The sequence below is a fragment of the Psammomys obesus genome, unplaced genomic scaffold (assembly GCF_907164565.1).
Source record: "Psammomys obesus unplaced genomic scaffold, mPsaObe1.curated_primary_1811, whole genome shotgun sequence".
In the NCBI taxonomy this organism is placed as follows: Eukaryota; Metazoa; Chordata; class Mammalia; order Rodentia; family Muridae; genus Psammomys; species Psammomys obesus.
The window spans coordinates 17,274,727-17,300,927 of NW_026596079.1; the positions used below are offsets into that span (position 1 = coordinate 17,274,727).

Consider the following 26,201-nt stretch of genomic DNA (forward strand, 5'->3'; position numbering starts at 1 on the left):
GGAAGGAAGGAAGGAAGGAAGGAAGGAAGGAAGGAAGGAAGGAAGGAAGGAAGGAAGGAAGGAAGGAAGGAAGGAAGGGAGGGAAAGAAAGAAAGAAAGAAAGAAAGAAAGAAAGAAAGAAAGAAAGAAAGAAAAGAAAGAAAGAAAAGAAAGAAAGAAACCTAAACCAGGCAGTGGTGACACTTGTCTTTTAATCCCAGTACTTGGGAGATAAAGTAAGGCACATCACTGTGAGTTTAAGGCCAGCCTGATCTACAGAGCTAGTTCTAGGACAGCCAAGGCTATACAAAGAAATCCTGCTTAAAAAAAAAAAAAAAAAAAAGCCTGTCCTGGGAGAGCCCAGTCATATAAGGGACACACATACAAAGCCAAAGCCAGGTGACTTCATGAGACGTGCACACACTTCTTGAAAGCAGGTCCCAAAAGAGAGCAGGACCAGTCTCTCAGGACAGCTGTTTTCTTGGAAGTGTCAATGATAAAGACCTTTCAACCAGAATACACACACACACACACACACACACACACACACACACACACACACACGTTATGCATGCTCTGTTTTGAAGCAGAATTTCCATATAATCCAATTCTTCAATTCACAATTCCTCTGACTCCACTTTTCTAGGGTTATAGACATTCAACACCATGCCTGTTATAGCCAGATTTAACACAACTCTGCTGCCTCCTTAAATATGACAATTGCCTTCACCACCACCTCAGCGTAACATTGTGAAGGGTGATCTCATACAGCCATATTCTACAGTTATCTCTGGCCTACCTACTTGGAGAAGCCATCTCTACCCACCCTCCACATCCTATTCTACCTCACCCAGCCCTCAGCAGCCAATGTCCTTTCTTTACCTTCTATACCATACTCTTTTAGCTTTAACTTCCTCCTTTATGTGGTTTTATAGGAATGCAACTTCTCATGAGAGACCTTGAAGGTTCCTTGTGGATAAGCATGTGTGGTGCAATCACAAGATGGAACCTGGTACAAGTACTGTCGCTCCTATATTGAAGCATCCCTAGAGATGAGGAGAGCTGTATAGTGAACCTCCTCATGGACATGGTGACTAAGCCACACTCCTCAGGAAGGTGTGATAAGAGGGAAGGATGCCAGGCAACAAGAATTACAGTATTAAGAACATAGATTCTGGAGACAGCCTGCTTGGACCTGCCTTTTCAATTAGCTAGGTGCTCCTGAGGAGGTTATCTCAGTTTTCTTTGCCTCAATCTCCTCAGGTATTAAGTAAATACCTAATAGTGGTATTTACTTCATGGAGGAATACGAGGACTAAATGAGCAGACATAGAAAAAGGTTTTGGTGTTGTTGGTGTGTGGTTTTTGAGACAGGTGGTCTTGGGAAGGCTGGGCCGTCGCTAGCTTTGAACTCTTACATTTTCAGATTTATCCTCTCTCTTTCTTTTTCTGTTTGTCTGTCTGTCTTTCTCTGTGTGTATGTGTGTGTACCTGCACATGTGCTGAAGTGCACACATACATGCACAGTGCATATGGAGGTCAAAGGACAACTTGTTGAATTGGTCCTTCTTCCATCATGTGGGCTCTGGGGATTGAACTTAGGTCATCAGGCTTGAAGGCAATAGCCTTTACCTGCTGAGGCATCTCACAGATTCTACCTTGAACTGGATCATTCTGGTTCCATCTCTTAAATGCTTAGATTACAGGTGTGGGACAGCATCCCTGACTAGGAAAGGCTCTCAGAATGGTGCCTGAGAAAAAGCAAGTGTTTTAATGCTTATTAACATCATCACCCAAATTCTCATGGAGTGAGCATTCAGTATGTACATGTTACACACTGTACACTGTACATGTACACACTCAGCTAGATCATCTCAAAGAACCTGCACGACGGGGTGGTCTGGGGTTCTATATGGGACAAACCCCTCCATGCCCCAGGAAACAGGGAGGCCTAAATTAACCTGGCATGTGCAATTTGCTTACACAGCACTGTCAACATCTTCAATCTGCTGTCTGCTTTCCCTTCCCTGGCTCTCTCAACATATGGTTAGTGGGAAAAAGTAGAGTTTCAAATTATTGTGAGGAACAACCAACATCTTAATAATATGCATTTTTCCATTTACTATTTTATCTACTATTGGTTTACACATGTCTTTTGTCTTCAGCTGACATCACATATTAATTTGCTTTCACCTATTAAATACTGTCAGAACACAGCTTTTGAACACTATCAAAACCTAGTGCATTTAACTGGTGGGGGAAAAAGCCATTTAGGTGAGACTGGGCTATGCTATCTCTTGGCAGTAAGAACTGAAAAATACAACCAAGCACAGTGCTTGCATTTGTAATTCCTCCCCCCACCTCTTCCAAGACAGGGTTTCTCTGTGTAGCCTTGGCTGTCCTAGAACTCACTCTGTAGATCAGGCTGGCTTCAGAGAACTCTACCCCCGAGGGCTGGCATTGAAGGAGTGCACCACCATGCCTTTAGCACTCTTAAAAGAGAGGTGTGGTGGTCATCCCCAGGCCACCAAGCAAAAGTAGGAAATCCAATGCATACATTGAAATTTGTTTTGAGCAGTAAACACACACACACACACACACACACACACACACACACACACACACACGCTCTCAAGCCTAACAAGAAAGCTCAGACCAGCTATCACCAAGGTGTGTTTACAACTCTCAATTCTCAATTATGTAGATTTACAAAAAAGTCTACGGAAAGAAAAGACTGGAAAAAAATCCCTTCTAGGTTCATTTTCTTGGGTTTGATGATGTGGAGACAGGATCTTGTTGTGTAGCTCAGGCTGCCTGCTTACTTAGTATGTCTATGTAGCCCAGGCTGGCCTTAAGCCCACTGTGATCGCCAACTTCCTGAGTGCTCAAACTACAGGCATGTACCACACACCCAGCTTCATCTTTCTATTCTTTCTTATATTAGGGGGTGGTAAGTACCAAGTGACAGGTACCAAGGACAGTCTACACACCCTACTTCTGAGCCCATTCACTCTTTTTAAAAACAATTAGTTTTGGCTCATCCTCTTCACTCTATGTGCTGTTCTTCCAAGTCAAGCCCTTAGCATTTCCTGTTTCCCTTATTACACAAAGCTCTTTACTGACCAATTGTTCAATCTATCCTTTCTACCCCAGCTAGAGAGCTCTAAATTTATGGTCTCTAACAGGACAAGGCACTTCCTTCACACCTAGAAAACCTGATCTCCTACAGCTTCCCACCTAAAGGCCAAGCCCAGCATTCATTCCACACTACTTATATTTTGTCCAAATCTGCCATGTTCTTCTTCACCTCTGCCATATTTCTGTTTCCTTCTCTGACATTCTTTAAGACTCAATCCCCTCTGTGTACATGCTTCTTTAGTATCCACTTCCTTACTTCCCCACCAGGCTGGAGATTCCTTTAGGGAGGGGTTTCTGATTTCTTCATCTTCATACTGTCACCATGTCAGGAAAGAAGGCAGGAGCTTCAGGAGGTTCAGTGAAGGCCTGGCTGCTGAAGCAACAGCTGCTTTCAGAACAGCTATATGTTAAAGGATTCTCCTTAACCCCTTCAGGGCCTCAAACCTGTAAGACAAGTGCTCACCACTGAGCCACATAGCCACAGACCCCAGAAGACCAGGTTTGTTGTTTGTAGTTCTGTAGTTCTGGCTTGCCTGGGACTCACTACATCACCTAAGCTGGCCTTGAATGTGTGGCCCCTGACTGCTAGGATTACAGGTGTGAGCTACCAACTATGGCTAAAAAGACTGTTTTGAAGGCAATGGCTTTAGATGACAACTTGGTCTTGTTTTGATTGCTCAAGTTTTCCAGGGAGCCATATGATAACCACCCAGGCCATATCACTGTACATTCTCCATGCCATATCACCCTGTCATAATCAAATGCCCAAAAGGCAGATGTCATATTTCAAGAAATAAACAACACCACAGTATGGACTTATACAAATTATGATTCTCTTCCTTTGCCCCAAAGCATCTACATCTACAGCAACATAGCACAATCAGTTTTAAAACTGTGTTGACTCCTTTAACCTTGTTCATTCTACCAAGGTAAGGAAAAGTGCAACTGTAGACACTTAATCACAGCAGCTTTTATAAGAGCACAGAGAAATCGATATTTGATAAACTAAGAGTTAAAACAGTATTTATTTTAAAAGTATTTATTTTAAATTATGTGTATGTGGATATGTGAGTTTGTGCATAAAAGGGCAGTGCCTCAAGAGTCAAGAAGAGGGTGTCAGACCTCCTGGAATCGGGGCTGCAGGTGGTACTGAGGTGCTCAACACAGGCACTGGGAAATAAACGTGGGTCCCCTGCAAGAGAAGTTTGTACTGTCAATCACTAAGTCATCTCTTCAGCCTCCAGACCGAAGACTTTTATTCTTTGTAGTGAGTGCAAGGCAAGTGCTCTAATCTTGAATCCCACCCCAGCCCTAGACTGAAGTTAAGTAAACCACAGCATTGTAACTTGTAATTTTCCCCCCTTTTTGAGGCAGGTCTCCTGTGTTCCATCCTGATGACTTGAGCTAATTCCCAGAAACCTACCTGGTGGAAGAAGAAGCCCCACAAGTTGTCCTCTGACATCAACATGTGTGCTGTGGAATGCACATGACCTCCCCATCCCTGAAGCACTCAAAATTAAATATTAAAATATTAAAAATGTAAAAAAAAAAACCTAAATGGCATATAGGAAACACATAAAACGTGTGGCCCATCATGTGTAGGCAACATAATTACTCTAAGTGTGACCATCAGTAGAGGAATCAGCAACAATTTCTGAGGCTTTTCCATACCCTTCATGAGACCAAGCAATATTTCATGAGGCTGCGGGGATCGATGGTAGCAGTGGTGGTCATGGGCACTCCATTTGTCAAATTCAAACAGATGACGAAACCAAATGCAAAGATCAAACTATTTAAAAAAGGAACTAAGATTTATACTCTCAGCTTTATAAATACAACGTTTTAATTTTCATGAGGACTAGGATTATGACACTATTTGAACCCCTAATATTTTCTAGCCTATAAGACATAAGATAGCACACTGAAATCTTATTCACATTACATTAATTCATTCTTTGAATGAATCAATTCACTGATGTGTCTTAATCGTGTTCTTTGCTGTGAAGCAACACCAATGAGAGAGTATTTAATTGGGGGCTTGCTTAGTTTCTGAGGTTTAGCCCATCATTATCATTCTGGGGAGGGAGCATGGTGGAAGGCATGGAAGGAGAAGCAGCCCTGAGCCACATCCTGATCCACAGGTAGAGAAAACATGACTGGTTCTGATATTCGTTTTTGAACATCAAAGCTCACCCCCAGTAACACACTTCCTCCAGCAAGGTCACACCTTTTGATCCTTTTAATCCTATCAAACAGTTCTACTCCCTGGTGATTAAGCAATTAAATACATGAGGTTACAGGGGTCATTTCTTTTTATTTTTTTATTTTATGTACACTGGTGTTCTGCCACCATGTGTGAAGATGTCAGATCCCCCGGAACTGAAATTACAGACAGTTTTGAACTGTCATGTGGGTGCAGGGAATTGAACCTGGGTCCTTTGGAAAAGCAGACAGTGCTCTTAACCACTGAGCCATCTCTCCAGTCCCCTACAGGGGCCATTCTTACTCAAACCACCACAAAACACTAATCAAATAGCTGTATAGACCACAGAATTGAAGAAGAGAATAAAGCTAGCCTTAATACCATGGTTTGTTTTATAAAGCTTCTCAAAGAAAAAGAAAAATTGTAGTCCTTAAAGGTGGCTATTTTAGAAAATCATGCAGCAAGGAAGAAAGTACCCATGTTATGATGGTGCCTGGTGGCAGAGCCAGTCACAGTCCCGAGGCTAACAAGGGAGGCACATACTTCCTTTAACCAAGTCTCATCAGAAATACTCATTGTGATACTTGGAAAATGCCACAGAGCTTTAGCAGTTACATAAGCATGTACTTCCTTTACAATGCTATTGTGATTACTTGTTGCCTGTGCCCATAGAGGTCAGATGATGTTGGAGCCCTGCAACTGGGCTAGTGGACAGTTGTTACACAGTGTGGGGGTGCTGGGAATTGAACTGAGGTCCTCCATAAAGGTGATAAGTGCTCTCAGTCACTGAGCCATCTCTGCCCCATTTATTTCACGTTTCCTTTTTATTCCTTCTTGCTGAAGAGTGTTAAGAGTGATTTTTGAGTCAGGTGTAGTGGCTCACCTCTATAATCTCAGCACTCCAAAGGCTGAAGCAGGAGGATTGCTATGACTATGAGGCCCGCCTGGGCTGCAGTATGAGGTTTTATTTCAAAAACATGCTTGCAATCCTAGCACTCAAAAGGCTTAGGCAGGAAGAGCAAGAATTGGAGACAAGGGGCTGGGAAGATGTCTCAGAAGTTAAAAACACTGACCGCTTTAGCAAACAAGCCGGCTTGGACCCAGAACCCACATGGTGGTTCACAACCATCCTTGACTCCATTTCTAGGAGGATCCAGTGCCCTTTTACAACTTCCAAGGGGACCAGGTATACACATAGTATACAAATATACATAGTCAACACATATACACACATATTTAAAAAAAAGCTTGAAGGTAGCACAGTAAAGTTATGTCTCAAAACAAGCCCCTCATAAAATATAAACAAAAGAAGCAAAACCAAAACAACTAACCAAACAGAACCCCCAAACTTTCTTATTGTAGAACAATGCATTTAATTCTTTAATTCTTTTTAAAGCCAGGAGTTCAACTCCCAAAGTAATATTCATCACAGAAGAAAGTTATTTATTTATTTTAGCCAAGCTCTGCCTGCCTCTGTCTTCAAGAGACAGAGATTGCTGGGATTGGCTGGCCTAGGAAAAAATTTTAAAAGGTCAAAACTTGAGGTTACAAATCTAGTGAGGCTTAACAATACTGTCACCATAATATCAGCACAGCTACCCACAGAGCAGCTTGGCTCCTCACTGGCCAAGTGGCCAGGTCATCAGGGCAGAACCTTCTAAGCTATAACACCCACAGACTCTGTCTGAAGTCTAACAAAAAACATCTTTTCTAATGGGAAAATTTGGCTGACTGAGAGAAAGAAATAAAATGAAAGTAAGAGAAAGAAGGAAGATGGAAGGAGCTAGCAGGACTGACTGAAGAACTCATGAAAGGACCCACCAATGAAGCTTCCTAAACTAAGTCCTTGTCCTTAAGAGTTTTCTCTGTCCCACCCCCACTTCCCAGCCTCTTTTAAACCTTCCTCACATGGACAGGAAGACACAGGACTTCACAATAAGGGTCAGCTAAGGACAGTGCTCTGGTCAATGTATACAATACTTGTGAGTCATTTGTTAATTTTGTAAACATGAAGAAGTCACACTTAAAACTTTATGACATTCATGGGGCTTCCCAATATGTTTAGCACGGAACATTCGGTCTTTTCCGTGCTCACTCCCAGAAACGCCAGGGAGGGCAGATTTTCTTATTTATTGAAAGCTTACATATTCCAGACAGGTGATGATGATACTGGGGCAAGCACAGGAACATGACAGCAGCATCGACAAAGGCTGGAGGTCTACGAGCCTTGCCTGTGCCACACAGAAGGAAGGAACCAAGAGAGGTCCATGGCTCTGCCTTTTCTGAAGAACTCACCCAGGAGGCCCCATCCCCTGGGGGGAAGTAAACACATCCTTCAGAATTATGCGCCATAGGCCACTGTTCTCCCACTAGCCTGTAAATGTCTCAAGGGTGGGGCCAGCTTTCACTCATCTCTAGATCCCAGATATGGTTCATGGGCAGGGGCTCAGTGGCAGGAGGTGGACTGTACTCATGCAGGGTCCTTGGTGTCTTCCAGCTGCTCTGCTCACTCTGTAGCTTTTCTATCGAGAAGGGTGTCGCATTTCCTGTAGGCATCCACACAGGGGGTGGGCAGAGTCTAGAACCACTGGCTGGCTCTGCCACCAACTTTGGATGGGTGAGTCCTGCATGCACTCTCCTCTCGATCTCATTAGGCTACTGTAAAGATGAAGTACATCTTACCCTCTAATGAGTAGTGGGGATGGGACGCAGTAAATGGATGAAGGTAGCAGCAGCAAAGCTAGAAACAACACGAGGACTCTGGGAATGGTTTCTGAAAAACAAAGGAGGTTGACTGGCTAGACTATCTGAGGGGTCTCAGTCTTAGATCTGGGTACCTGTGTTCCTATACTACAGAAGATAGTACGGCTGTGAGTAGAAAAGCGTACTGGTAAGTAGAAACAAAAAAACAGAACTAAGGAAAGAGAAAGTGAGAGAAGAAAGCTCCCAAGAATTTGTTTTATGGACTCCATGAAGATTCCAGATAATTGCCACCCTGAGGATATAATGAAGATGGTGCCGTGGGTACAGGAGCAATTCCTACATAGGGTGTTGGGCTAAATCTGAATCATTCTGATGCAGTAATGAGCAGATATCCTCCAACATGGCAGAGGGACAAGGCAATACCATAGCTCCCAAATTCCTCAGTCTACAATTGTCTGTGTTAGCTATACCATGTGGTGTTCATGACAAGTAAATCTGAAGGGGCAACTGGAGGCGATAGGGCAAGTTTCCCTTACTCTGAGGCCCTGAGCTTCAAGCCCTGTGTGGGACAGGCAGGCAGGGGCTTTGTAGAGAGAAGAGGCACACTAAAAATAAATGAAGGGTGAACATCAAGGAGGCAGAGAAATTGCGCAGGGGATGTAATCAGCACACTAATTACAGGGTCATAATTAGGAGCACTGGAATGAAATTAAGAAGAGGGAAATTTTAATTGTCAGGAAGCACTCTAAGGGAGAGGTGGCTTCTCACACAGCACAGACTGAAAGCCATTCATCTTAACAAAGTCGGTCCAGACGAGCTGGCAAGTATTTAAGGCAAATTTATTTTTGTTACCCAAAGTAGGCTAGGTTACTTGATGACACACAGAGGCCTCTTGTATCTAATTTTATCATCTTGTTCTTATTCTAAATTAAATAGTAAAAAAACTAATGATAAAGAAGCCTATGACTATTTCATTCCAAAAGTCTGATTCAGCCTCTAAGGAGATCAAAGTAGTAATGCCAGTACAAATAGAAAGAACAAAACAGTCAAAAATGCTCCCAGGGATGGCAGAGTGACGGATGAGGAAGGACTCCTAAAAGACAGTTTTATTTTCCAGAATTAATACTGAGACAGAACTCAGTCAATCATAGTCAGGGGCTGCTTAGAGTCAGTTTTCTACTTCTCTCTCTCTCTCTCTCTCTCTCTCTCTCTGCCTCCCTCCCTTCCTTCTTCCTCTCTCTTTCTCTCTCTCTCTCTCTCTCTCTCTCTCTCTCTCTCTCTCTCTCTCCAGGGTCTTGTTACGGCTGGTTGTGAATTCACCATGTGTCTGAGGTTGACCTTGAACTTGCCTCTGTCTCCCCAGTATTGAAATTATATAAGCATGTGGCATCATGCCTGGCCCAAGTTTTAGTCTAATTTCGTGTTGAGTATTGGAGAATTTTTCATGTGAATGGATAACCGAGACTCAAAAGCCCAAAATATAGTCAAGTTTCATGAGTTAAAGACGTTGGAGGTTTAGATTTCTAAGATCATGAGTAAAAATTTTAGGAAAATTGATTTTCTCTTCCTCATTTAGAAGCCCAAGATATGATTCATGAACTTTCATTTGGCAACCGTCTAGGCAGGGTGGAGGTGAGGAAGGCAAATCATCCTGTGGCACAGCTCAGCACGGGGAGCACAGACAGAGGTGAGCTCTAGTATGAGAGAGCACTCAGGGAGGCCTCTTGTAGGGGTGGCAGAAGGGACAGATGGGAGTAACCCAAGGGAAAAGGAGGTGAGATGAGTGAGTTCAGGTAAACCTGCAAGGCAGGCGTTGCCACCTTTCCATTTTCCATGGAGGGTGCAGGGACAGCCATTCCCATGATATGTCCAAAGCCCTCATGTCCATTACATCAGCAACCAAAACATCTGAGAGGAGGTTTTTTCCAACATCAATCACCGGACACTTTCTGAACTATTTAAATTATTTAAACGCCCTTAGAGTGTCAGCACATAGGAACATGCTTGCTTCCTTCCTCACACCCCTACTGTTAAATCCCTGCCACTCTTGGGAGGCCCATACACTAAGTAAGGCAAGAGAGTTTACTGCCTTGTGCTGGGACAGACAGTGCTAGCGCAACATGTGGCCTGTGTTCTGTGAGCTCTAGCAGGGCTCCTGGGAAGAAAGGCCATTTCTAAGCCTTACAGGGAGCTTAAGGGAATGCAGGGACACTGGTGGAGACAAGCCAGGGCGTGGGTAGGACGGCATGCAGATCTGAAGGGCACCAGACAGTGATGAAGAATCTACAGCAGCCAGGCATCAGGTGCTGTCTAAAATGTACCTCTGCTTGGGAGGTACACAGAACATTTTGACAAGATTTCCCCAGGGTCAGTCTGATCTTGTGACAAGGTACTTTGTGTTCTCCCAGCCTGTCTGCTCATCCTTGACCTTCATGTCAATTGTGAATCTCAGTCTAGAGCTATAATTAGCTTTTTGTGGGAGTCTTTGTGAAACCCTTTTTCTGAATTCAGATACCAAGGTGTCTAAAGGCACATGATGCCCTGAGTCAGAACTTATCAAAAACATTTCCATAGACCTTCTCACCACACACTACTTATTACTGCTGGAGTAAAAGTCATTTTAAAACCCTACTACTGACAACAGGCACTGTATTTAGAAAGGACAGACAGTCTGCAGGCAGACTCAGAACTCTGCAGCACTCATGAAGCTATAACGTAGGCTTTCATCTTGTAACACGTTAACTATATAACTGCTAACTCACACTTTCTTTTCTGTATTCCCTCTAAGATTCCGGTATAATGCTTACTCCCATCACTAATGAAGTCAGAAGTGGATCATCGCTGGGCCGTGCTCTGCTTGGGAGTTTTGATGCAATAGCTGGTTGCATGCTGCAGTCAGAACAAGCAAGGCTTTCTTCCTAAGTGGAAAGGGAACCTGGCTTTTCAAAAGAAAAGTGAGAAGAAAGTTCACGCTGAGGGAACTTTGGGAGATTGTGCAGTAGGAAATTTGTGTTCTGCTGACTCTAGTGTGTGAAAAACATTCTCAGAAGCTTTCATCTTACAGGCAGGGTTTGCTTCCCTCTGTGTCCACACAGCCTCAGCAGGCTTGGGGTCAGGTGCTCACTAACTGGAAGCAAGCAGCACTCTTGGGGGACAAGCACAGTGACTTGAAAGCCCTGTCCTTACTGGCTTTGTGACCTGGGAGGGTATGCCACGTGCCCTTCTCTTGACCCTGTTCCTTCTCCAATCTGAAAATTAAAGCATGAGGGCTGGCAGATGGGCAGAATCCAGAGTTTCCAAAGCCTACTCCAGTTTAAAATCCTTTAAAATAGCCATCAGACCATCTTAAAAAAGCAAGCAGACCAAAGTTTTCATAGGTATTTGGCTAAGTCAACTCATACAACTCTTTACACTGAGCCCTTGGAAGCCTGGGACTTCAAGAGTCAACCTGCTTGTAAGCCAAACTTGCACAACCTCCTAATTTATGTTACAGGAATAAATGGCCATTAGTAACCTGGCAAATAACATTCAGATTTCAAGTGATGAAAACATGTTTCACTGTGACCAACAGTAAGTAAATTGAGCAACAGAGGTGGTTACCCAAGTATAGCATGTAGGTGCAGTGTGGTTATTCCTAGCGCTGTGGAAACTGTATTACAAGACCCAGTAGACTATAGGGAGGAATTATGTTCAGACCTGCCACGTACTTGGAGGGGGGGTCAGGGTTGCAAGTCAGCAACAAGAACACAGCTTAATTCAGGGGCTGGAACGTCTGATCCCAGTGAGATGAAGCACACCCACTACTCTCACAGCCAAACCTCTGCCTGTCTGTCTCTTCTCACCTCAAGATTACAGAGACCTCACACAGGTAACCCAGATGTGTCAAACTTAATTGTTTTTTCAAAGACTTCTACCAATTAGTTGTGAGTCATATTAAGTCACAGTTCAGCAGCAGCAGGAAGCCCATGTCATTAGAAAGAGTAACCAGATAGGACATGGGATGTCATGTGGGATTCCCAGATGCCATGGCCAGACAGGAGAGTCCCATCATTCCCAGGTGACTAATTCTCAATCCTGCACACACTGGGCAGCAAAATGCCCCACACAGCATGGGAATGTGAGCTCAAGCATATGTATTTCCTCGTAGCCAGCTCTGGCCATTTGAGCTGTGGAGTATGAAGGCTACCAGGTTCCCACTGGTTCCAATCTTGGTCTTTTCACAACTTCCAGCTCAGCACTTGTCTTCCTTGCTCTTCTTCAATGTCTGGGTGAGGCAGTGGGGACATAGCAGCCCTGGTTCAGAGTCAGGCCTGGGAAAATCCTACCTCTCCCTGCCCATCTGTGTACTCAGTGCCCTTTCCTCATGTGTAAATGTGACGCTTAATTGGCAGGTCTACTGAAAAGATTTAAACTAGTTCCTAATCTAATGAATTACTAGCCAATGTGGTCAGCACAGGAATGATGCTAAGTCTTTTTTCCTTCCCACTTCCTTGGATTCTAGGATACTGGATATATTTGTTTACTTTTGCTTTCTGTCTAAAGGCTATCTTTTTTATCTTTGAAAAAAAAAAATCAATGATCCATTCCTACAGAGAGTTAGGTCCTGCCAGGCTTAATTCCTCGAAAGGCTGGCATAACACATGGCCTCCCTGAGTTTTTAATTTTCTATTCCTAGTTGTATCCACTCACATCCTTGTAATAGTAGCTTATTCTAGTACCAGATGTACACAGGCCTGTGACAGATTTTGTGAAGCTCTAGGTCATGGATGCTGTGCTATCATATATTGAAATAACACTTCAACATATTAATCCACTTTGACCTTTTCCCTTTGGTTGGGCATTGCCTAGTCTCAATGTTAAACAACCCAATTCACCAATAAATCTTATTGTAAATGACATCTCTCTTTTTTGAGGAGCCTTCCTCTTCTCTATCTTAATATCATGCCACCAAGTCAATGATCTGCCAAGTAAGCAATGCCTGGTCATTTTCTATTTGTCCTTTCTTAAGTATCACTGAGACAACAGCAAGAACTCACCCCTAGCCACCATTTTGTTCTCTTTGTTTGCAGGCCCAGATAAAGACTTTCAGTGACCTCCTATCTGGCTACCCAAAACATTCTCCCTCAATACCCTGAGAGAGACCTCAAGGAAGAAACTAGCAATAGTGCAAATACTGCCTCCTGAAGGACCTGTGCTTTTCAGCAAACAACCTAGTCTGAGTGGGCAGTCCCTGGCACAGAACACTGGCTTGGAGGAAACCATTTGCCTGGCTGTTCTGAGGAAAAGGACATTTTACGGAGCATTCTAGACATGGGATGGCATGAAATAGCTGTCCAGGAATGGTGGCAGTGATTTTAACCTTCCTGACCACTTCTTATCACCCAGTCATGTCATCACGAGCCATCCCAGTCCTGTCACTGGCAACTGTTTGATGAATTTTGGCCTCTTCAGATTCCTGCTCTGATTTCCCCCATGATCTCTTTTGGGCACAACTCTTCTCAAACACATGCCCATGGTCACCTGTGCTTCCCAGACCTCATCTCTAGATGTCCCTGAAATGCCAACTCCCAATGAAAGCCTTCCTGATTGAATAAAGAAAACTCCCCTGAGGAAATCAATTCTCTTCCATCATCTCCTACCATCTGCTCCCGATTCCCACGTGATCTGAGCTAGGTACTTCCTTCTCTATATCAGCTGGGCATGCAGGAGGCATTCAACCTCTTCCTGGCTGAGAGATGAAATTGCTGGTGCTAAGATATGCAGCACCCATGTCTATTCCTTGAGAGTAACCCATTAGCCTTTAGCCTTCCTTGATGTCCTCAAAGGCAGAGCCTGTTACCTGGATAAGTCCCTTAGCACAGCCCAACACACGGCTGCACAGGACAAATGTGTGCATTTAGACAACAATGATCAAAGCACCTCCAGTGAGGCACCGACAGCTGCCACTAGATGACTCAGCCCTCTCTGAAAAATGGCTTAATTTAGCAGCCTTTCAGTTGTCTACGGAACAGACTGTCAGTAAAGGACACAGTGAACGGAACGGAACATCTTTTAACTAGCATAGCCCCACATGGCCCTTTACGGTCAGGAGGCTTTCTATAGCAGTGAGAAGCATTTACCATTTTTCCTCATCAGTAGAGAACCAGGGAACTGGGGCAGCCTTGAGAAGACCCTGTACTGGCTGAGAGTGTGATCTGAACCTAAGGCTGGCCTTGGTCACTAGCTATCCCTGGAAGTGACGTTGGGGTAGTTGGGGAATAGCTTCTCTTCTTGGGTCTATTTTTCTCAGTTGGGAAATGGCTGTGGCAGTGGTTCCCAAACCTGAATCACAAAGAAGTTTCAGCTCCTCACCCTAAGGATTCTGACTACTTTGGTTTGGCATGGGCACAGGATGGTATGTTTTCTGTATGAGTCCCATTAGGAACAAGTGCTGCTTGCAGCAATGTATATGATACTGGATCCTCCATTTGATGTTCCTCTCAGACAATCCTGTCCCTTCCCAAACCAATTAGATCATGTGATGCCCAGCCCTCCTTTCCCTTTCTCTCTTTAGAACCAAACTGGACAGTTTCCAAGTACACTGTATGGTAGCTCACCACATTCATGAGAACCCAAAGAATTTGAAATCAAGGATTGGTTCCTAAGACTCAGTAGCAACTCAAGGGTCCATTGAAGAGGCAATCTCAAGTGCAGTAGCTTCCTCCTGAGCATGCATCTCTTACCACACAGGAACACAGAAATGACACAGCAGGGAGCAGGCCTGCTCTACAACACATGGCATGCCTCTAAAATGAACGCTGCAGCTGCATGTGGCAGCTCATGCCTGTACCGCAGCATCAGTGAGTGTTGAGGCGAGAGGACTGAGGGCAGCGTGGGTTACACAGAATGTATCAGGCCAGCCAAGACTGCAGAGCACGATGAAAACAAAACCAGGACCAGTGAGATGGCTCAGCAGATAAAGGTGCCTGCACCAGGCTTGGAGAACTGTTTTTGAACCCTGGACTCACAAGTCGGAAGGAGAGAACTGACTCCTGTATGTTGTCTTCTAAAGTCCTTGTGTGTTGCCTGGCATGCACAAGCCTCTCCCAATAAGGAATAAATAAATGCAAAACAAACAACAGCAACAACAAGGCAATACCTGTGCATCTGGGTTCACTTATCAAGAGCTGCACTACTCAGTGAAAGTCTAACCAAAGTAAGAACTACCCCAAGACCCTGTTCTCCAACAAGCTATGATGCATAAAGGCAGACTGTGAGCTAGCCATCTGCTATGCATATTATGCAAATCACCTCCTTTAATGGAGGCAACTCTGATGCTAGTGTTTTCCTGAAAACTGGAAACCTCAGAGCCAGACAAATCTAAGCAGATTTGATTCTACAAATCACACAATACTATTACTGTGACCTTAATACCCGATGAACTTACGCTGCGTATTTCTAGAACATCTGTGACTATGAAGGCTCATTGCAAATCTGCCAGTTTTCAAAGCATATATGAACTGGACACAGAAACACACCCTTTCCAGGATTTTCAAGTTGCTTTACTTAGGAGAGTGTGGACACATGGAAAGAGAAACTAAAATGCAGATTCTAGCTCCCATTCTTGACATCTCCTCCTGTGTGACCTTGTAGTTCAATTTGTATCTGTCTATGGTTCCGTATTAACAGAGCAGGATGGTAGCAGCTACTTACATGGCAGGATTGTTGGGGAAATTAGGCAGATTAAGTGCACAAAGCAGCTTTGATTCCCTCACAGGAAAGTGCCCAATACAGTCTGCAACTATGATTTGTCCCCAAAGCTGTAGTTCACTGAAGTTTATAAGCAGCAGCTCAAAGTCCAGACTTCCTCTGTGGCTCTCTATACTTGGCTCCTCCATGCTACACACTATAATCACATGGCTGGGTACTGGAACTGGAAATGAAATAAACTTGTCTCAAGTTCTTTGCTGTAAACAGTGAAAGAGGACTTCTAGTAACACACTCTGCTGTTGAAGGCACTGCTGCAAATTGTGCTGAGCAGTTCCAATTAACAGGAAAACACAGATCAAGATTATTCGTTTCTGTTAAAAATCTAGAAGATAATTTTTAAATCCCAGGGGAAGGCCTATTTTCTGTCTTTCCCATGCTGCTTTCCTGCCCTATGTAGCTGCTCTGTCCTATGGCACAGAGTTTGACATTTACAGTGTTTTACAAACTTTACATCATCTACTCTTTCCAGTACGCTCTGAGTGAGGGCCTGGGGACAGATAACCATCCTGCAGGTGAGGAAATAGCCATGGGAGTCTACTGAGCTGCTCAATGTTATGTCAGCACCCCCTACCCCTTTTGTTGTTTGCTCCCTGGTGAGCATGGAACTCATGTGCAGACTGGGCCCGGCTCTTGCTTCTGCCTCGAAAGTGCTGGGCATACAGGTGTGTACCATCATGCCCAGCATCCATCCACTTTACTAGGTGCTCACTGTTTGCCAGGCCCGAGCTGAATTAATGCTATGTACGTAACTCAGCTGATGAGGTGTTACACAATTCTCTGAAGTAGGTTACCACATTATTCCCATTATAGACAAGAGAACTGGGGCACAGGGAGGGGAGTTTGCCTGATGCTACACAGCTAATGAGTGTCACCATATTTGTTACCACTCTCTATCCTGTAACATAGGGCCAGTAGATTCCCAAACTTGGTTCAGCCTTCCAGAATACACTGGATAGGTGTAATGCTGGAATATGGTCAGGTGGCCTGTAACCAAGGAAGATATCGATTTCTACTGGATAGCAATAGCAACACCTAACTGAATATGAACAAAACAACACATTCATCCAAAAGGAAATCTGGGGAACTAAATAGGACATCAAAAGCAGTGGCAGGCTTGCACTTTTGCAGACACTTCCATGGAAAACACAGCTGAAGTAGCTGGCCCTGAGCTCAGCTGAGGTTCCTGTTGCACCAGCCTCAACAGCTCTAGGTGAAGCTACAAGGCAGCACAGGACTTTAACTTTCCCCAGGACATGCTTCTCACACTTGAAAGGGTATTGACTGATGCAGATGGAGGCCAGGGCTCTTGCCCCAGCCCATACCAGGATTTTACCAAGCCGCCAGGCCTCACCTTGCTAGAGCTGTGCTAGGATTCAAGAGTGGCTCCCTTTGTATTAGAACTAATGTATCTTGGTGACTGCGTGGTCCCAGGTGATTCTGGACACAGCTATTGCCAGTTCCATGGCCTGCAGATGGGCAGAAGGATCAGACACAGTATGGAACTGGAGGCTCATGGAAGCAGTCTGTAGATGTTCCTCCTGTGCTTTGGGACTAGATGACCTTGGGTATTATTTCCAGCTGTAACATTTTTTTTAAGAGTATCACTCCCTTGGCACTAAAATGAAAGAGCTAGAGAATGGAGACCCAGCTGACCTCAATTAGAGTGGAGGCTGATAGTGTCACTGCTGAACACCAAGTTACTGATTCATGCTGGAGACTCAATCCTTAACCCGGCCTGAGACCATCTTTGGAAAATCGTGGGTCAGGTTCTTGAAAGAGGGCTGCTGTTCGCCACCTACCTCTGGCAGGGCTGAGCATCTGAGCTCAACAGTGTACATACAATACTTGCTACACTGCTACAAACCCCAACCCAGGCTCTCAGGGTGATCCAGTCTTTAAACATTTGGAGTGCCCCACATTCTTCTAACACTTATTCTCCTGCTGCTGGACTCTAATGAGACATAGAAATCAATCCTGGAACAAAGACTATATCACTAAGCCCTACCCATCTTTCACTAATGACCAGGCCTTGTGAAAAACTGGGTAATCTCTTCCAAAGACAGACAGCATGAGGCTTCATAAATCAGGGTTAGAATACTGCTACTGAGGTATACAGCTCAGACTTCCCCTTGTGGCAAGTCTGTAGGAAGGGGGAACTGTGAAGAATTGGGTAGTGTCTCCCCAACCTTGGGGTCTCACTTAATAGCCTTAGCTATCCTGGAACTTACTTTGTAGAGCAGGTTGGCTTCAAATTCACAGAGATCCTCTGCTTCTGCCTCCCAAGTACTGGAATTAAAGGTGTTTGCCACCATGCCTAGCAGGATAATGTCTCCCCACCCCCTTTTAAGTTTTTTGGCCTTTCTTTCCCTTCCTCCCTTCCCTAATTAAGTTAGTTACTTTTTTTTGTTTTACAAAATAGGATTTCTCTGTATAGCCTTGGCTGTCCTGGAACTTGCTCTGTAGACCAGGCTAGCTTTGAACTCGCAGAGGTCTGCCTGTCTCTGCCTCCCAAGTGCTGGGACTTAAGGTGTATACCACCACCACCCAGCCATAATGTCTCCTCTTAAAAGTAACCATCTGTTACAATGTGGAACACGACTAGTGGATCAGGGCCTTGAACACACTAGACCACTGCTCTTGCACTGAGTTAGCTCCCAGCCCAGGAGCTTTTGGTAAAAAAAACCCTCACTCACCGTTATGATAGGTTCTTGAGTATGGAAAAGTGTTCCTGGACATTTATTCACTAATTTATTTCTTTATTTATTTATATGAGATAGTGCTGGAATTCTGAGTGTGCTCTGCCACATGTGGCTGAAGGGAGAGCAGCTAATAAAAAACCTCACTCATAGTTATGATAGGTTCTTGAGTACAGCAAAGTGTTCTTGGACACTCATTCATTCAGTCGTTGGAGAGAGTGCTGGAATTACCGGTGTGCTCTGCCACATGTGGCAGAAGAGAAGCTTTTAATTCATACTAACATCAAAAGCTTCAAAGGGAGTGCCCAGATCACCTTCTCATTCATCCACTCACTCATTCCAAGACGTCAAGAGTCTTGCTAAATCCATTCACCATAACCCTACTATGCCCCACATCAATAACACCTGATATAGTTTTAAGTCTTGCACAGGTATGTGCATAAATCTTATGACTACTTATATTAGATGGGGGCCCACTAGGCCAAATATTCAAGCCCTATGATATTCTATTTTTTGTTTGGTTGGGTTTTTGTTGTTGTTGTTTTTTGAGACAGGGTTTCTCTGTATAGCCTTGGCTGTCTTGGACTTGCTTTGTAGACCAGGCTGGCCTCAAGCTCACAGAAAACACTATGATATTCTTAAAGCAATTTTATTCCCACAGCTTTTGCTCCCTTCTACTCTGTGCCAGCACCTTCATGAAGAAACCCTTAGCCGTGGTTTTAAACAAGATACAATTCTCACATAATGTAAAAAATAAACAAACAAACAAACAAACCAAAAACCAAAAATCACTTTTCTTTTCCTAGCTAAAATCAAAAGGCTTGAAAAATACTAGTTTTTTCAACCTGATTACAAAATGAGGCCTAATGAACCCAGCGCTGGTGGCACACGCCTTTAATAACAGCACTTGGAAGACAGAGGCAGGTGTATCTTCGTGAGTTCGAGGCCAGCCTGGTCTACAGAGGGAGTTCCAGGACTGCCAGGGCTACACAGAGAAACCCTGTCTCAAAACAAAACAAAACAAAACAAAACAAAACAAAACAAAACAAAACAAAACACAAACACAAACACAAACAGAAGGACGGAAGAAAGGAAGGAGGGAGGAAGGGAGGGAGGAAGGAAGGAAGGAAGGAAGGATGGATCTGGGTTCAGTTTCCAATAATATAATAAAATAAAATAAAAATCATTAACATGTATGTGTTTGCTGGAGTGGGTGGAGCTGGAGTTACAGACATCTGTGAGCCACAATATAGGTGCTGGGAACTGATCTTGGTCCTCTGGAAGAGCAGCAAGTGCTCTTAATGGGAGAGCCGTTTCTCCAGCCCTGTATAATTACACTTCAATTATATATTTTTTCAACTGGCAGTTCCATTTGAAATGAAAACTGCCATTTTGTTTTTTCTCTTCTCCCTCTTTCTGTACCTTTGTTATTCAGTTTTCTTTTTACATATACAAACATATATACACACAAGATACATATATGCTGCATGCACATATGTGTGTGGTATATACATATGTAAGTGGTTCATAAATACATAATGATGAGGCTGTAGGTTAGTGGCAGAGCTACTGTCTGGCAGGCAAGCTCCGTACTTCATCTTTAACACATCAAAAGAAAAAAATGAACGAAGTGAATGTAACAGTCTGAACCTGGGGGGGGGGGACTCACAGCTATGTATATGCACATACATACAATATACATATATACACAAATGCAGTTTTATTCAAAGGTTAACATAATGCTTTGTTCTGAGGAGCATAGGATGGCTTTAAATGTGTGATCCTCTTGCTTCAACCTCCCAAATCCTGGGTCATCATGCCTGGCTCAGCATAACATTGTTTTGCACCTTGCATTATACAACTAAGAATTTATCTGTGGGATCATTTCATATTGGAAAAACAGATTAACTTCCCTTTACAACTCAGTTGCATAATATTCTGTTTTGTAGCCATCTGGAATTCATTGAGTTAATCCCTAACAATGCACATCTAAGCAGCTGCCATCCTCCCTTTAATGAGGCATAGCTGATATACAAAGGATGAGTTTGGTAAGGCTGACAGGGGTATAAATCCATGCAACCATTACTACCATCAAAACAGGGAACAAATCCATCACCCCAGAGTTTCCTTGTGCCCTTTCTAATTACTAACTCCTGAGCCTCCTGGCTCCCACTCTCCTCCATCAGCAGCAACCAACTTCAGTCATTTTAGGCCAATTTGCATGGCAAAGAATTTTATCAAAGTGAAATCACATAGCATGTGTTCTCTTTGGACTGCTCTGGCTCCTGGCCACATGCATCAAGTCTGGTCATTTTGATCTATGGGCAATTCTGCATTCTATCTATGGGCATACCACAGAACACATATACAGCCATTAGTTATGGGATGTCTGTATTGTTTCCAGCTCTGAAAAATTATAATCAAAGCTTCTGTGGACATTAGTGAAGAAGTCTTCATATGGTATATGCTTCCAATCTCTGCATGTAGAAAAACCTTGAATTTTCCTTAGATTATTTGTGGAAGATTCACTGGTTGTCTCTGAATGCCTATTTTGGATTTGATCATGTCTCACAGACCTTTTAAAATATCGCTTCTCTTACGACACTGTTGTGGTTATTACTGCTTTATAAAGTCTCAGAGTGGGGTAACACTCTATCCTCTGTCAGTTATGTTTGCCCCTTCAGGTCTTCTGTGTTTCCTTATCAATTTCAGAGTAAACTTGTTTTTTGTTTTGTTTTGTTTTCTGAGACAGCATTTCTCTGTGTAATAGCCCTGGCTGTCCTGGAACTCGCTTTGTACAGCACGCTGGCCTTGAACTCACAGAGACCCTCCTACCTCTGCCTCCCACATGCTAGGACTGAAGGTGTGAACAACCACGCCTGGCAAGCTTTCAGCTTTAAAGCATGAAGTAAGGTTTTAGCTGTGGGTGTTCTGCTGAGATCCTCGACTAGGTTAAAGAAGCTTCCTTTAGGTCAGTGAGGTGGCTCAGTGGGTAAAAACTATCTGTTGCCGAGACCTGAGTTTTATCTCCAGGAAGCACATGGTAGGAGAGAACCAATCCCTACGCGTTGTCCCCTGCGACTGCACACGTGACGTGCTGTACTCATTCCCATTTACATATATACATATATATGTGTATATATATATGTATAATAAAGGAATACGAAACAAAAACTAAACCAAACCAACAGGAATCAATTCTGGATTTTTGTCAAATGTTTTGCTTGCTTTTATTGAGAGGATCTACCTGCTTTTCTTTCTTTGATCTGTTAGCATGGTAAGTTACACTAACTGATTTTCAAAACATCGACCCTACATTCATGAAACAAAACCCAGTGGAGTTTGAAATACTATATTTAAGCTTCGTATGTTAACATTTGTTTAGAATTTAAAAATATTTTTTATTATGTACATTTGTGTGTGGACTTATGCATGTGAATGTAGGTGTCCAAGAAGGTCAGATCTCCTGGAGCTGACGTTACAGGTCGCTATGAGCCACCTTATGTGGGTGCTGGGACCCAAACTCAGGTCGTCTGTAAGTGCAGTACATGCGATTAGACACTGAGTTATCTCCCTAGCCCCTTTTTTGAGACAGGGTCTCTCTCCACACACCTGGCTGTTCTGGAACTCACTCTAGACCAGGCTGGCCTCACAGAGATCTGCCTGCCTCTGCCTCCCAAGTGCTGGGATCAGAAACATGTGCCACCACACGCAGACAGTTTGAGTTTAAAGGTATTTGTCCATTTCATCTGTAATGTTGGCTTTACTGGAATAAATATATTCATAATCTAATATGCTTTAAATATTTACTAGCATTTGTTAACAAGTTATGATTATATTATTGATATATATAGTACTTACTTTGAAATCAATAGTTACATTGCTGTACCTTCACCTCCTTTCTTTCTTTGAGACAGGTTCTCTCCATTTAGGGTGACTGTGAATTAATTGTGTAGCTCAGGCTGGCCTTTCATTTGCAATTTTGCCTCAATCTCCTGAGTGCCTGGATTATAGGTATGGGCCTGTTATTTCTTCTTCTGAGACTGTTAATTAGTTTAACTTTTTTCTCCTCAGGATTCCTAATGCTTATCAACTAGGTAGATCCCAAACACACTGCTTATGGATTTAGTGAGTTTTTCTACTAAATCTGATTTTTATTTCACTAACTTCAAGTGCCATTTAATTTTTTTATATTTTCACTCTGGGTTTTGTTTAATTGCCACCCAACCTGCCCTCAGTCTGTAGTCTAGCAGCTGAAGTGATAAGACCTCAGAGTCTCGTTTTCCAACACAGGCGAGCGGTTAATTCTAGGACTGTCCTCCTAAGCACTGAGTTAGGTATGCGCCAGGGATTGCTTTCATTTTTATTTACTTGAAAAGTTCTCAATTTCCTTTTGACTATATAAGCTATTGATATAGGTGCTGTCTCTTCTTAGCCTCCTGATATATGTCCCAGCACTTTCAGTGGATGATCCGAACTACACACAGCCTTACATAAATCTACAATTTCCCTACACACACATATCCCTATATTTAACTTATAAATTAGGGACAACAACTCATTAACAATAATGGCTAACAAAGCAGACCAATTACAGCATCCCACTGTGAAAAGTTAACTAAAACTCACGTTTTTTTTTGCAGTTTTGTTTGAGAGAAGCTCTCACTCTGTGGTCAGGCTAGTGATTCTCCTTTTTCAGCATCCGCCTGCTGGGACTGCACATGTGTGCCACACCACACTCAGCTTTATTTCTGCACTCTTCCATTTATTACTTTAAAACTGTGGAGACTAAACCTCAGGTGAGGAGGGGAGCAGACTACTTCGTTTCCAAGTATAGGAAAATTTCCAGGTATCTTTCTGTTATCAACTTTCAATTTAATTCCACTGTAGCTATAAATTACTGAAATCTCTGTAACTGTGCAACTGTTTATTTTTTCTGTGCTCTTACATCCTTTTAATCTTTTGTGTTTTACATTTAATATAGACTCCAGGTAGGTAGTCTGTATTAAATATAAACATAGTTGGCTCTTGCTTTGTTATCTAGGATGACAGCTGTCTTTTAACTTTTCACTTAGACTGTCTATTTAATAATATGGCTGAAGTCAAGCCTACCATTTTTCTTTTTTTTTTTTTTTTTTCAACTCTGCCTGCTGAGGCTTTTCTGGGAGCTAGAATGTTTTTAAGCATGTGCCATCATGCTTGACCTTGTCTCTATTCTTCATTCTCCTTTCTTAAAGCAACATTCAATTTAAGTATTTTTTTCTTGCTTTCATTTAATTTTTCCTAAATTGTTACTAGCAACAATATTTTGTTGTGAAATTCATAGTTTATAATGCTCATTTTTTAAAAAGATTTATTTATTATGTATACAATGTTGTCTGCATGTACACCTGAACACCAGAAAAGGACACCAGATCTCACTATAGATGGTTGTGAGCCACCATGTGGTTGCTGGGAATTGGAACTCAGGACCTCTGGATGAGCAGCCAATGCTCTTAACCTCTGAGACACCTCACTAGTTCCTATAATGCTCATTTTAAACATCAGTCCATCTTCAAGTTCTATTATACTACTTCATGAATAGCACAACAGCCTTAAAATAGCCAATCTCCCAGGCCTGTACTATCATACACAGGGTTTCTCTGTGTAGCCTTGGCTATCCTGGACTTGTTTTGTTGACGAGGCTAGCCTTGACCTCATAGAGATCTGCCTGTCTCTGCATCCTGAAGGCTGGGATTAAAGGTGTCCACCACCATACTCAGCTCATATATTTTACTTTTATATACACATTATTTCTGATCAAAAAACTAAGTTGTCATTAATTTAACCTAGTGGTTTGCCTTATGTTACTCTCTCTCTCTCTCTCTCTCTCTCTCTCTCTCTCTCTCTCTGTGTGTGTGTGAGTACAACACTGAAGGTCAGAAGATGGCATTGGATACCCTGGAGTTGAAGTTACAGGTGGACATGGGTGGTGGGACCCTAACTCTGGTCCTCTGGAAGAGCAGTATGTGCTTTTGACCACTAAAGCTTCTCTCCAGTCTGTTTTATTTTTAATTATATAATTAATCTATACTTTATCTCTGTAGTCCTCTAGGTTTTATTTTTAGTTTAATTTCGGTTGGATGTCTATCTATCTTTCAAGCTCCTGTTTTTTTTTGTTTTTTGTTTTTTGTTTTTGTTTTTTTTTTTTTCTTTGTAACACAGGCAATCTCTTTGGTAGAAAATAGGAATGCCTTGTGTGTGCTCTCCGTACATACAGATGTACATGTCTGTGCATACACATCTTGTTTTGGGGTGGGCCTCACCTTGCTTGGGACAGGGTTTCTCTTTTGTTCCTGGATGGCTGGCTCTTGGTTTTCTAGGGACTCTTTCTCCATTTCCCACAGGAGCACAGGGATCTGCCTGGCTTGGCAAGTATGTCTCCACTGAGCTGCATCTGCAGCACTTCTTCTTCTTCTTCTTCTTTTTAATTTACTTTTTATTTTGAGACAGGATCTCGCTAAACTGCTCAGGCTGGCTCCTGAACTTAGGATCTATTTCAGCATCCTGTGTGACTGAAATTAAAGGCCTGAGTCACCAGCTCTGGTAAGACTTGATTAATTTTATCAATATTATCTGTTTGTTTGGTCCCGTCTGGCTGTTAGGGACACACACTAGTCTCACCACTATGAGTTCCAGGCACTACTCTAACTTAGCAATTCTTTGCTTGCTTTTTGGTGTTTTTCCCCCCTTTGGTGCTTTGCTTCACACAAAGTATCTGATCTACCACTTGAACTCCACCGTAGCTCTCCCCAGTCCTTGACATGAGCCTTGACTTGGCTTTGGGAGGTTTTTTCATATCATATTTATGTGTTCCTCAGTCCTTCACTGAATGCTTTTGGATTCCAGATCTCTGTCTTGGACATCCCTCTAATACTAGTTTAGCCATCTTTGTTTCCAAATCATTTCTACACAGGGCCAACATTAGAACTGCTTAGATTTCCTCCAGTCTTCACGGTAGCTGGAAACTCTCAGAGAGACCACACTGCACACTGACCTGGGTTTTAAGTATTTCATCCTGCTTGGCTTTGCCATGGTGCAGCTTGTGCTGTGGTTCCTGTCAGTTCATCCTAAGCAGAAGCTTCCAGCTTCTAGTTGGCTGATACAAGGGATGCTGAAATTAACACCACTGGATATACAGACACTTGGGTCCATGTGTTTAAATACATATCTGTTGACTCAATCACTTGTTGTCTTGTTTATTTACTTTTCAAACAGCCTGGATTAGACTTGAACTCACTATGTAGCTGAGCTTGGTCTTGAACTCCTGATCCCCTGCATCTATTTCCCAAGTTTTGGGATTACAGACATATACTTCTACACCTGGCTGAATTATTTAACTTGCTTTGTCATGTTAAAGGATAAGTGTTTTTTAATTATAAGTGTTTTAACATCCACATGCTTACTGATGATTGGTGTTGCCTTTTTTGGAACTGTCCAGTTATATCCTTTGTTTGACTTTGTATTAAACTGGTTTGTCAGATTTGAACTGTTCTGCACACAAATCACAATCTCTTGCTTCTCTCCAGCTGATAGCTGGTCTTCTGACTTTCTTCAGGGGGTTGGTTTTTGGTAATAAATAACCTTAAAATTGTCGCAGTATTCATCTTTTTTCTCTTCAGCTTCTGGGCTTGCCACAGTTTAGATGCACATGTGTGTATGAATCCAAAGCGGCTTATTCCCTAAATTACAAT

At 42.9% G+C, this 26,201-nt stretch overlaps 1 protein-coding gene across 3 annotated transcripts in view; it reads right to left on the reverse strand.

The window, feature by feature from the left end:
* The window catches only part of Nsmce2 (NSE2 (MMS21) homolog, SMC5-SMC6 complex SUMO ligase), a 219,189-nt gene that overhangs the window by 17,444 nt on the left and 175,544 nt on the right, over positions 1 to 26,201 (reverse strand). The window lies entirely within an intron of this gene.